Here is a 13,071-nt window from a genome sequence, read left to right as displayed (position 1 = left end):
GGATTAACACCTAGTTATTTGCAGGACTTACTGGCCCTGTATCTTCAAAACCGCACTGAGATCTCAGGATGTTGGGCTGCTGGTTGTTCTTAGGTTAAACAAAAGCAACGCGGGAGGTAGGGCTTTTCGTTATAGAGCTCCTAAATTATGGAATGCTCTACCTTTGTTTGTCAGGGAAGCTGGGACCATTACAGTTTTCAGGTCAAGACTAAAAACGCACTTTTTTATAAATTACTTTTATCTTAGTGGGTTTTAATGTAACTAAAATATCTTCTTTTGTATTATGTGTATACTGTTATTTGAAAATGTTATTTTAAATGGTCTGATTATGGCAGTTGTCTGTGTGACATGCTATACAATTGTATTGTGGTTTGTTCTTTTATTTCTGTTATGTACTGTACAGTGCTTTGCAATACTTTTGTATAAAAAGTGCTATATAAATGCAATAAATAACGACATAAATGTGCAATGCACATGAAAAGTAATATTGCTAGTTCCAAGGTTGTGTTGTAAGGGGTTATTGGCATGCTCTATCTCTATCATAGCACAAAGAAAAGTATACTCTCCTAGATATAAAAAAATAAACTACTTGTAACATGTATTACTCAAATATTTCCCATATCTAGCTCCCATACTGATAAGAAATAACATTCAAGGCTATTGCTATTTGCAGACATAGGTATATCGTCCATAGAGGACATTGTGGGTCTGTGATATATCAACTTTTCCACTACAAGTGAGGCAGTAGCAGAGCCGTATGTTAGTTATATACTGGCCTTTACTTACCATGTGGTATGGCATGTTTTATAGCTTTTTTGTTATGTATTTTGGCATAACAAATTTGGCAACCTGACTGTCTACTGGGACTTGATAATTTAAAAATCTTCTCTGGACTTTCCTTGGTAATAACATTTTCTGGCGGTGGTTACATAATGTATGCAGACAGAGGATTCCCAGCAGTGTTAATCTTGCTGCCTATTAAAAGTCCAAAACACATTCCAAAAACATGATTTCCAAATCTTTTCCAAAGGTCTTAACTGTGATAAAATACAATTACCTGTTGTGGAAGTCAGCATATACAATAGCTTTTTTGGCATTTTCACCAGTTGGTTCAAGGGGATTAGTCTTATTAATAAAGAGTGGTGTACAGTTCCCTGGATGTATGTTTCCACAGTAACGGTTAAAGTACACTGTGTCACATGATCTGTAGTGCTCCCCCAGCCCCTTCCCGACCAATCGTCCCATCACACAGAAAAATATATTTCACTGAAATAGGCTGAAATGTGAACTACTGAAGTGTTTTGTTTTTGAGAAACTTGTATAATGGGAAATAAATTAAGGGATCAATGCACTATTTCTTTGGAGATTGCAGAACTGTTTCTTGGAAAATAATAGATTATAAAATTGGTATATAGTACATGTAACAGTGTTTTAGAATATTGTATTCAGTATTGAATCACAGAAATTAAAAAAGCATGTTATGAAAACACAGAGTTACTGTGACGGCGTACTATGTGCATGGTTCTTGTATATTGCTTTGTAATATTTTACAGTTTATATAAGATATTCTGTATTGTTTTATTCTTAGTAAGATAACATAATCATCTATACCATTTGTCTTGGAAAGTAAAATAAACAACTAGTACTGTACAATAATTGAGCTGAGGGTTTTTGACAACAAACTGCATTTTACAATATTCTCTAATCGGTAGCCATTATATTTATTGAAGAATCCATTTTTAAGGCACCAGCTGAAAAAAAAAAAAAAAAAAAAATCAGAAAAGATTACAGTGTTATATCTAATTTGGTAATTGTCATTCCACAGTGTTATATCTAATTGGAAATTGTTTTGAAAATAAAATAAAAAAAAATATGTAGTAGCTATTTAATTTAAAACAATCCCCATCATATCTATCTCTCTTCTTGGGTTTCATTTCATATTTATCATTGCCATACCTGCATTCATAAATAAATAAAAAAATAGAACCTTGTAACAATTTATCAATTTATAAGCCTTTTAAATAGTCAATTGGTGTGTAGCATCCCTCAACTTCAGTACAGCTTCCAGTTATGCTTTTACCATGTCAGGCTTTTAATTGAAGCATTCTGTGTTGATCTAGATTTTACAGTATTATTATTGAGAATCATAAACTGTACCATTATTTGATGCTACATATCACATCAGCTTGCCTGTAACTGTAAACACATCTGTAAGAAATACCACATAGAACAAATGTGGTACTTTTGAAATTTATGAAAGGTGCAGGTCTATTGTTATTCTGTTGTGTCAGCTACACATAAAGAGAGCTTTAAAGATGCCAGAGGGGTGCTTTTAATACATTTGAGTTTTAAAGAGTCACAAGGATACAATGGCTGAACGTGATATACAATCAATGCTAAACAACAAGACACATTAGTTAAAATAATAGATCATACGAGTGCTTTTTAACGTAATTCAGTATTGCATTTCATTTGATTTAGCTAGCATAAGGAGTTTTGTCTCTTTGGTGTTTGTTTGACTGACACAAAAGGGATCCCAGGACACTTATTTAAAAGTATAATTGGAAGCTGTAAATGCACACATTGGCAGGAGTTTCTGTGTTTTTTTTTTTTTTTTTTTTTTAAGGGCTTTACGATCAAAAATAAAAAGTCCATTCTCAGTAATGGTACAGGGTGTTCCTGCAACAGTGCTGCTATTTAGAGGTAATTTGCCAGGGTAAGAACTAGTAGGCCTATGTTTTTTAAAGCATAAGATCAATACTGTGGAAAATGAATGCCCTTGTCTGTACTAAATATTGCTGTTCCGTAAGATGTATTGGTATGATGAAAGTCTAACAAATGAATGTTTATCAACATGAAGAGCAATCAAGCGTACATGTCAAGTCTCAAGGTTTACTCCTGAAACTCATCTATGCATTGGATTCTTATGTCTTATGTCAATGCATTGGATTTGTTGTCGACCCAGTTTCAGTCTGTTATGGGCTATGCACACCGGACATGAGCTAGCGAATAAAAAATAATAAAAACTATTGATTTAAATGGAGTACTGCACACCGCTAGCGAAGTGAGCAAATATAGCAATAAATTTGTTTTATTTCTATACGTGCTACGCGTTGTTCGCATCGCAATGGACCAATCAGAAATAAGGTCTATTGTGTAGTGGCTGTCAGACTGTCACTATCTCTCACACAGAGATTACCACAGAAATAAAAAAAATGGATATCAATGAGAATTCAGTTATTAAAGTTGAAAAATATGATGCTCTTTGTGATGCCAGTGTCATGGTTATAAAGAAAATAAAAAGAAGGACTCCATATGGCAAGAAACAGCAGAAAAATTGGAAATTGATAGTATGTCTATCTCACTTTATTTCACCTTAATATTAGTCAAAAAACACTAATTTTGAATTTCTGTATCAGTGGAATACCTAAATAGTGAATGACACTTGCTTTTGCAAAAACATTTCTTTAGTCCCCTGGTGTGTGGACACAACGCAAGGAAGACAGACTTGGACTTTTCCTTGCATGCAGGAGAGCCTTTAAGTGCCTGTTTTGGATGATATAAGGACCAGCTAGAAGAGGCAGCAAAAGTCTGTTAAGCATTTAGTATGTAATGTTTTTATCCTCTAGTCTTATGAACTCGAGAATAAGCCGACCTTAAAGTAAAATTAACGTTTTGTTTGAGGTAGAATGCAAGCAAAGTATTATTGTTTTCAATTCATGCTTTGAGTTAATTAACACTATAGTAACTGTTTTGTTGTATGTGATTCATACAAATTGATGTGGGTTTTGCAGGCAATTATCATTCTCTCTTTAAAGCTAGAATTCAAATTAGTTGTTTTGATATTAGATAATTCTCCTACGGTTGTCTGAACGCAAAGAGCGTCTTTATCTCGCAAGAGTATATATTTTTACTTCTGAATCAAAACATCTATATGAGACTGATTTAACCATGCTTTGATTATCAAATATTAATGAAAGTAAATATTTGTGTTACTAATGATACCCCTGTTAAGACTAAACTTTGTCTTAAGTAACTGTCAAGAATGTGGTTGTAACCTTAAAGGAATGTGCCATAGATTGATCCAGATCGCTAAATCAGTCATCAGGTGTGGGGTGTCTTTGTTTAAATTTTCTTTTCTGTACTGTTTAGTTTAGTTAATTCTTCCTGTGTGCATTACTTTAGTTTAGTTGTTGCACCTTTAATTTTTCCTTTATTTAGTTTTATTTCCAATAAATTGTATTCACTAGAAACCTTGTCCAGTCTGATTATTTCAGTAGGGTCCTCCCTGATTTTGAATTCAAATAAGGTATTTTATGAGTACAACTTAAACTAGTCCAAATGCAAATATACCTTGCATTTATTGATAATGCCTCAGTTTTATGAAGATTCTCATTTTGTTTGCATACTATATCTGTATAGAAGAGTAAATAAGAAGGGAAAATGACCTGTATTAATAAGAATAGTAAAATAATAAGTCATAATATAAGGTTAAGAAATACATGTAAGGATCAATAATTTACAATCTAATTACATGCATAAGGCAATTGTCAGTTACCTTGTATAATGCAAAATTTAGAATTTCTCTATTGAGAAATTAATACAAATTACACAATCAGAATGTTTTTATTTTTTATGAGCTTTCTGTATATGTTGGAGGATTTTCAATTTTAAAATAAACGCATGCAATAGACTCAGCAATCAAATGTGAATAGCAGTAATAGCTGTACAATGGTTTTCTGTGTAAGTATTTCAATTAATATTTTTAAATAATCGTGAACTATAATTTTTTTAATGATGGTTGCTATTATGCTCTGTAACATAATAGGCCTGATTTTGATTTCAGGGCAAACCTCTAATGCTAGATTTTGATGAAAAATGCGGCGCAATTTTTAGTGACATGCTTTGACCCGTCCTTAACCATTGATCTTTTGCAACATGCTTAACAGCCTGCTTGCGGCGTGTGTCGGTGGTTTTTACCCAGCCTCTGCTCTGTTACATGTATGAGGAGATAACAGTCTGCATGTTCATGTAACAGTCATTCAAGACATGGTTTGTGTAATAGAGAGGGAGAACATTGCAGCTATTTTGTGACAAGTGTTTTGGACTATCCTTTTTCTGTATTTTAGTCTTCAGCTGAATCAATGAATCTACAGTGGTCAGTTCGAGACTTTGTGATGTTTACTTTGCCTATGTTTTTTTTATTAGGATTTGAAATTACAATGAAAGTAAATGTCATGCACATATTTTACGTTTGGTCAAGCATCATTAAAAGGATAAATAAATTAATAGTATAAGTAAGAGGAAAGTAGCTCTGTCGTCTCTGTGGTGAAAATTGACAGCATATTATGTTGATTTATGACTGTAAATGTTGTAAATACCAACACTGAGATGAAGGCAGAACTATTGTAGATCTTGGTATTACAATGATTTTAAATATTTAAATGATGTTAACATTGTTTGAGCATACATTAAAAACATAGAGGCCTGCCATTATATTTCAAGTAGCCCACCAGTTATTTTTGGTGAACAACCCCATTTCTTGCCTTTCTTTCCTTTTAATGGAACAATCCAGGACTTCTTTGTTTTTTTTTTTTTTTTTTTTTAATGCATATTTTTTAATGGGTAGATATAAGGACAGGTGCAAAGTGATTTGCAGATGCAAACAAATACAACATATGTAAAGAATGATGTTCGCATGGCATTCTGCACCTTCTATCAAATGTCCACTTTGCCATCATTAAGTAAATGAGTTAGAAATTGGGATATGCTTTTTAGTTTTCAATTAACAGGGATTTACAAAAGGTGCCAGGAATTGTAAACAATCCCCATTGTCACTTGTATTGAGAATTGTTTTCTGAGAACAGCAAAATTGCAAAGTAAATAAAATACAATAAATACTGGGAAGCAAATTCAAGTCAAAATTATACATTAGATTGTATTTATGGTTAGTCAGAAGGGACTGATGTGTGAAAAGGAAAGGCTACAGCTGAGGATTGTCTGAGTAGCAACAACCCACATACTGAAAGATGTGATGACCAGAGAAGTGCACTTTTATATGAGAATGGATTTCCCCCCCACAAGAACTGAGTGTGTGGCCACACCCTGCATAAAACATGTCCTGATTTATGGTTTTTGTAAAATTAATTTCTTAGTTTGTTTCTTTTATTTTAATATTACCATTGCAGTAAGGAAGTCACTGTAGAGTAATACAAAATAGGGCCCCCTGAAGCTATTACTTTGACTGCTTTAGCTTTAAATGTGCTGTACTTGTGAAATCATACATTTGATATAGTCCATTTCTCTAGTTACAAGAGGAGCCAGTAGTATTTAGTTGTCACATTTCGACGAGTTGAACTCGCTCTCACGTTGCAAAAGCACAGCAGAAGGAGCCAGAAGACTGCAATACTGAGGCACAGGCTCAGAGTGCCTGTTGAATCTGCTTGGTCGCCAATGGCAACTTACCACTCACAGTAGAACTCGATGAAGCGTAGCCGTGGTAACCATGGTGTGTGAGGCCCGGTAGAATAGAGTTGTAATTCAGCAGTGTCGTTGGAGCAAGTCTTTCTGATGAAAACGCAGACCAATTTGAGTAATGAAGCTGCGCTTTGAACTGCGCTGTAGCCGGGCTGGAGACTAGATGGAGCAGGAAAGATTAACCTTAGAGCTCCTGCAGCTGAACAGAGAAGCTGAATGATGGGAAGAATCACCTGAGCAGGTAGGAAACTAATTGATAATATCTTGGCAGCGCTGTGCAGTGAAATGACCAACAGCGAAACAAGCAAGGTTTTAAATATTGAGCGAAGATTTTAAGTTGAAGCAGGAATGACAGGGTCTGTGTGTTTGCTACAAAACAAAAACAAACACAGACGGAGGGTTGAAGCATTGCTGAGCGTATTTGGGTTTTGTTTTGGATTTCATGTATATCACTATTTCTTCCTAGATTTATCAACAAAAAGTTCAGATGTAGTTAAGTACATAAGCGCCTTACACTCCAACTTTTAAGAATGTTTGTTAACATTTATATATTTAGCTAAATATGGACTTTTTTTGGTAAAATCTAGGAAAAAATACAAGATTTACATTAAATCCAGGAAAAAAAAAACACCTGTTAAAACATTGAATTTATGTTATTGAATTTGCACAACTGTGTGGCGTGTCAACACCCAGTGCTCTGTGTCTTCCTCAGTATTGTTCATTGACAACCCACACAAGTGAAAGTACCCCCTGTCTTATGGCAATGCTCCCACTCCTTTCTCTCATCTTCTGTAATTAAGTCCTCTGTGGCAACCTTGGGAATGCCCTGGCTGTCAGCATATTGGTTAGCACCTCTATCTATCGGCATGACATGGTCCATCTGCACACAATTTAAAAAAGTGATTGATTATTGCTGGAAACAAGTAATGTGAAACAATCTGACATAATCAGTTTGCATAACATGCAGTATTGATTGAGAATCTGTGTAACAAGGGGTTGGAAAGATGTGGGGGTGGAGCGTTAGGGGTTCTTATTTAATCTCTTCCAACACTGTGTGTGTTTATTTCCAGCACAAGGCCATTGTAATGACAGTACAGAGGCCATGTCACGTTTTCTATAGCTACCATGAAAGCATGCTAACATCCATTATGTTAAGAGCTCCGAATGTCATTCTTAACTCAAACGGATTAGGCATTTGATATGTAGCACCACAGCCCCTTTAAGCTAACCATTGAGCCTGGCAGTGGACAGATCACCTCAACCTGCCTATTATATATGGTAACACAATCCTTAACCTCTGAGCTGCGGTAAAATCTATAATTGCAGTGTGAATTTTCTCACTCATAGACAAGTTCCCAAGATAGATCATAGTACAGCTAATAAAAAGAGGTCTTCAATTTACCAGTGTAATTCCCCAATATGTTTCACAATGTAGCATTGATAAATTCACCATTCTATCCACGTGTCTCCATGAATTTTCTTTACTCAGGAAGGCACACGTGGGAGTGTGGAGTGTATGAACTTCTGTTATAGAATCATGTGCAAATGCAGTTTTTAATATTTCTAATGACAATTATAAACCTTTGGGAACAGTATCAAATCCTCTTACTAAAAATGTTATTAGTACAGTACTGGTACCATTGTAAAGCTAACAACTTGAGATTAATCAGAGTTGTTATCTGCAGTCACCTGAAGCAAGGCACAATATAATATAAAATATAAATTTAAAAAAAAAAGATAATCTCACAAACTAAGCAACGTACAATGATTGTGGATAACCTTTGATTATCTAACAAAAAATCCAATATGGATACACTTTTGTAAAGTTACAGAGATAGATCCAGGCTGCTATTGCGTTTGAAGTAAATCTGTGAAAAGTTATCAAATATATGTCCCTTTTTTAAAGTAGGTGTAGGACCAATGATTCGATTTGACTAAATTAGTGGCTCATATCTTGCCATTTCCAGGTGTTCTGTTATCTGAGTGGAACTACCACAAATAGGCCATATTATTAATCAGATGCAAGCACGGTTTGGTGGCTCATGCATCTAGCCTTGTCGCTGTCTGAAAATGGCATCTCTATGCTTTGTGCTGCTACCATTTGTAGTCTTTGACAAGGAGGTGTGCTTATTTTCTAATAATTGTTCTGTAAGTTTTTCTCCTCCACCTCCCCACCACCTCCTCTGCAACTGTAGAAGACAGAAAAGGCTGTAAATTTAATGTCCTCTTCCTACAAGAAGCTACTGGAGGAGAAAGAGAAAGAAGGTAAAAAGAAGAAAAAGGGTAAAGGAAACGAACAGACAAAAAAAAGAAAAAGCAAAGAAAATTACACCGCTGCCCCACTCCAGAGTTCTGGTGAGGAAGAGGAATGGTCTTGCTTAGTTTGTGGAGACCCTTATGCCAACAGCAGAGCTGAAGAGAAGTGGATGCAGTGCTTTGTTTACCTCCATTTGGCTCATGAGGAGTGCACGTGGAGAGCGGCTCTACTTATGCCACAATTGCAATTCTGATGATGATTAGGGATGGGATTTAGTCACGGTGGTTGCGGCTGTTATGGATTCCGTGACTTTTGCTAGTGTCCGCGATTTTTGCTGATGTGCTAGACTTTTGAGGATGTCAGTAAATTGTGTTCAATCGGTATGTGATTTTATTGGAAACTGTTTCTTATTAACATTAATTTTCACAATTAAAAAAAAAATGCATTTATCATTTATTAATTCCAATAAATAATTACAGATTTAAAATAGCTCCAACTTCGTACTTTGATGTCCGTTTTTTTTTTTGTTTGTTTGTTTTGTTTTGTTTTTTTGGAGAAGTAGTCAAACAGCTCTTTGATAAAATACTTCTTGAAAGTTATATTAACAGTTCATAAATTCAGAGTGTGTGTCTGTGTGTGTGTGTAACTGCCAGCATTCGCTGCGGGGCATACATTGAAGAATTTTCTCTTTTTAATTGAAATGAATGTTCCACTTGTTGTTTAATTGTTGTACGGTTGCATTTAATTTAATGTACATGTCTCTTGTCTGCCCCACACCCTCTTTGTGTTATCCATGTGTGTGTATTTGTCACCCCCAAAGTATGTCGTCTGCTTACCCTTTCCCCTGTTTTCGTCTTTATTCTCTGCTTAGTTCAGTGCTTATAAATGCTACTGTTAGATAGTCACCGTTGCAGAGCAAATAAAAAAAGCAACACGTTGAAATTTCATATGCTTGTCTCTTCCTTCTTTGATCAACCTGTGTGCACCAGGCGCCGCGATATGCTTTTATTAAATACAGTTATTTTATTTATTTTTCTATCCCTGTGACTTTATTCGCCTCTGTCATTTTCTCTGTGATTTTGAACTCATTGACCGTGACTGCTCCGTGATTTATGTCCAAATTTTTTGTGACAAACTCCTAGCCCTAATGATGATGAATAGGAGGAGAAAGATTGTGTAGATTTACTTGATTGCTTAATGCAGTGGTTATCAATCCTGGTTCTGGCGACCCACTGTGTCTGCTTAGGTAAATTATTAGTTAGATTCAGGGTTCAATTAAGTAATTGAGAATTCAGTTAAGCCACTGTGTTGTTCATGATCTGTCTTTTTGATAATTGTTCTTGTTATTTATATTAAATATTTAATTTTGTTAATTGTTAAAATAAAACAAAACAGTTAAAACATTTGAGTGAATTGTGTTTTTGTGGGTAAAACAGTGTCTGTGTGTGTGTGTGTGTGTGTGTGTGTGTGTGGGGGGGGGGGGGGGGGGGGAAGCCCATGGGGGGGGGGGGGGGGGCTGTCTGCATGTGGGTAAAAGGCCCCTTTCTCAGAAATTGGTTTATTTTTGTGTATTTATGATATCACTAGAGGCTCTTGATTGCACTCAGTTGTGAAGGTTGCATATATGTTTATTTCAGAATATAAATGAGGAAAAATGTACGTTAGTTTAAATTACATTTTATTTGTTGATTAATACCTTAAAAACATTTTCATTAGAGCAAATATCAAAATTTCAATGCCACTGTAAAATGAGAATGGAGTGCTCAGGGCAGAGACAGAATAAGTTCCATATTAACTATAGTCAAAATAGTCCCTATTTGGAGCATACATAAACTGAAAAATGTGTTATTTTCTGTAAAATTGGAAGCTCTTTTTGATATGTAATTCTGTAATTCATTTTTTTTTATATAAATTCACCAAAAGAGAAATATAGAATGAACAAAATGATACTTTTCAAAAATAATACATATGTCAGACATTTCTATATGCTTTTCTACTGTACGTACAGGAAGATATAACCACTGTGATGTAGAAAATACTACTCAACACAGTTCTCCATATTGTTTCTTAGGATAAAAGCTGTTTAAAGTTAAAATATTACTACAGCTTCTAAACGTTTAAATATTAACTTCTTGTGTGCTACGGACATATCAGATTTTGTTTTCCGATCATTAAATTTTTCCTTTCCTTTCTTTCCTTTTGTTTTTTGAAATAACGATTTTGATTCAAATGTATTTGATTTATTTTTTTAGGTTACACAGTGTATTTATTTTTTTTTTTTACCTCTTTTCTCTTCAATTTGACAATGATTTGTTTTTAGGGAAGGGTGGTTTTTCAGTGGGATAAAATGGCCTTGAAATTTATTTGTGTTATTATTATTATTTTATTGCTAATTTTGAAGTTTAACTCAGTAAAAGGGCAAGAAAGCATCTCAGTGCAGAGGCTGTTGCCGACCTCCTAATGGAGTCAGATTCAGACTCAGAGGGTGATTTTGTGTCTGATGACTCTGGTAGTGAATATGTACCGAGTGACTCTTCCTCCAATGAGAAATCCAGCAGAAGTGAGGAAGAGGAGCCAATGGACATTGAGCCTGAGCACCTACCAGAACAGGATGCAGCAGGTCCTGGACCAAGGGGTGGTGGATTTCAGCCACTCTACGATTGGACCCCCCCCCCCCCCCCCCCCCAATAACATCCATCCTCAAATTCCACATTTTTCTGGCACACCAGGCACCAGGGTGAACAGGATTGACCCCAATTGATTTTTTCTAGTTGTTCATCACTGATGACTTTTTTTGAGTATTTGGTTATCAAACCAATTTGTATGCCCAGCAATACATGGTACAATATGGGGACAACCTCGGGTGATATTCTAGGGTGTGCAAATGGGTCCTCACTAATCTAATTGAAATGAAAAAGTTATCCCTTCTGAGGGGATAACTTTTTGACTAGAATTGATTTATATTGGTCCACCGACCCTGTTCACGCTTGCCCAATTTTCCTTGCATCCCCTTCTCGATCACTTACAGAATAAATTTGAAGAGCCATATTCACCAGGCAAAAATGTATCTGTGGATGAGCCCCTCCTTTTATTCAAGGGGAAGCTCATTTTTAAACCGTATATTCCCATGCAATGTGCTTGTTATGGGATTAAACTGTACAAACTGTGTGAGAGCTCCACTGGGTACACTCATCAGTTCAGACTGTACACAGGGAAGGACTCTCAGATTGAGCTGCCTGACTGCATTGGATAGGGTTTTTCCCCACCTAAATTTGGGCTACCATTTGTATGTAGACAACTTCTACACAGGAATCCCTCTGTTTAGGGTTTTGTACACCTCCCAAACAATGACTTGTAGCACAATAAGACCAAACTGGAATGGATTTCCCCATCAGTTGGTAGCCAAGAAACAGAGGCGTGGCGAAAACAGCACTGTGAGGAACTGCTGGCAATGAAATACACAGATAAAAAAGATGTGTACCTCCTCACCACCATTCACAATGAAGCCACGGTGGCAATTCCTGTGCAAGGTTGTGACACTCACACAAATAAGCCTGAGTGTGTGCTGGACTACCCTAGACACATGGGAGGTGCAGATAAGTCGAACTAAATGCTGGACCCGTACAATGATGCAAGGAAGACCATAGTAGGGTATAAAAAACTCACAATGACATGGTCCAGATTTCATTTTACAACAGCCATGTTCTGTACTGTACAGCTCCAGAAAACAAGCTTACTTTTATAGCTTTTCAGACTTCTGTCACCTCCAGCCTCATATTTGCCAGCCAAGAAACAGAAACAGTAAGATAAGAGACTTACTGAACGTAAAGCTATGCCACAAAAAAGTGCTGTTCCTGCAAGGGCATGTGGAGGGATAGAGAGTACTACTGTCTGCACTGTCCCTCTCAGCCAGGCCTCTGTTTGGAGGAGTGTTTTGAAAGGTACCACATGGTACAAGAGTACTAGAACCAGTAACAAATGTACAAAAGATACTATAAGTCACTTGTTGTCATGCAGCAACATTACATTGTGGAAGGGGAAAGTTCAAAGTGACCTAGTCTCAGTCTAAGACCTATAAACGCCTGAGAAACTATAGAACGATGCACATATTTGGTATTTCTGAATTCAGGACACTCTGGGCAATCCAGAAAAACTGTTTTTTTTAACAGTGGAACAAAAGCTGTTAGATTCACAGGTCCAAATATAAGGGAAAAAAAGTGACTTTTACAATATGCAGTGATATTACTTCAAATTGCAGAAGGATTATGGGTAACACCCCATTGACGCACAAGGTCATGTTACCCATTTATAAAATCCTTGTCTTGTGCAGTTTTAGA

This window comes from Polyodon spathula, chromosome 5 (genome assembly GCF_017654505.1).
Source record: "Polyodon spathula isolate WHYD16114869_AA chromosome 5, ASM1765450v1, whole genome shotgun sequence".
NCBI lineage: Eukaryota > Metazoa > Chordata > Actinopteri > Acipenseriformes > Polyodontidae > Polyodon > Polyodon spathula.
The sequence above is the reverse complement of the archived record's forward strand: the minus strand, read 5'-3'. Positions refer to the sequence as shown.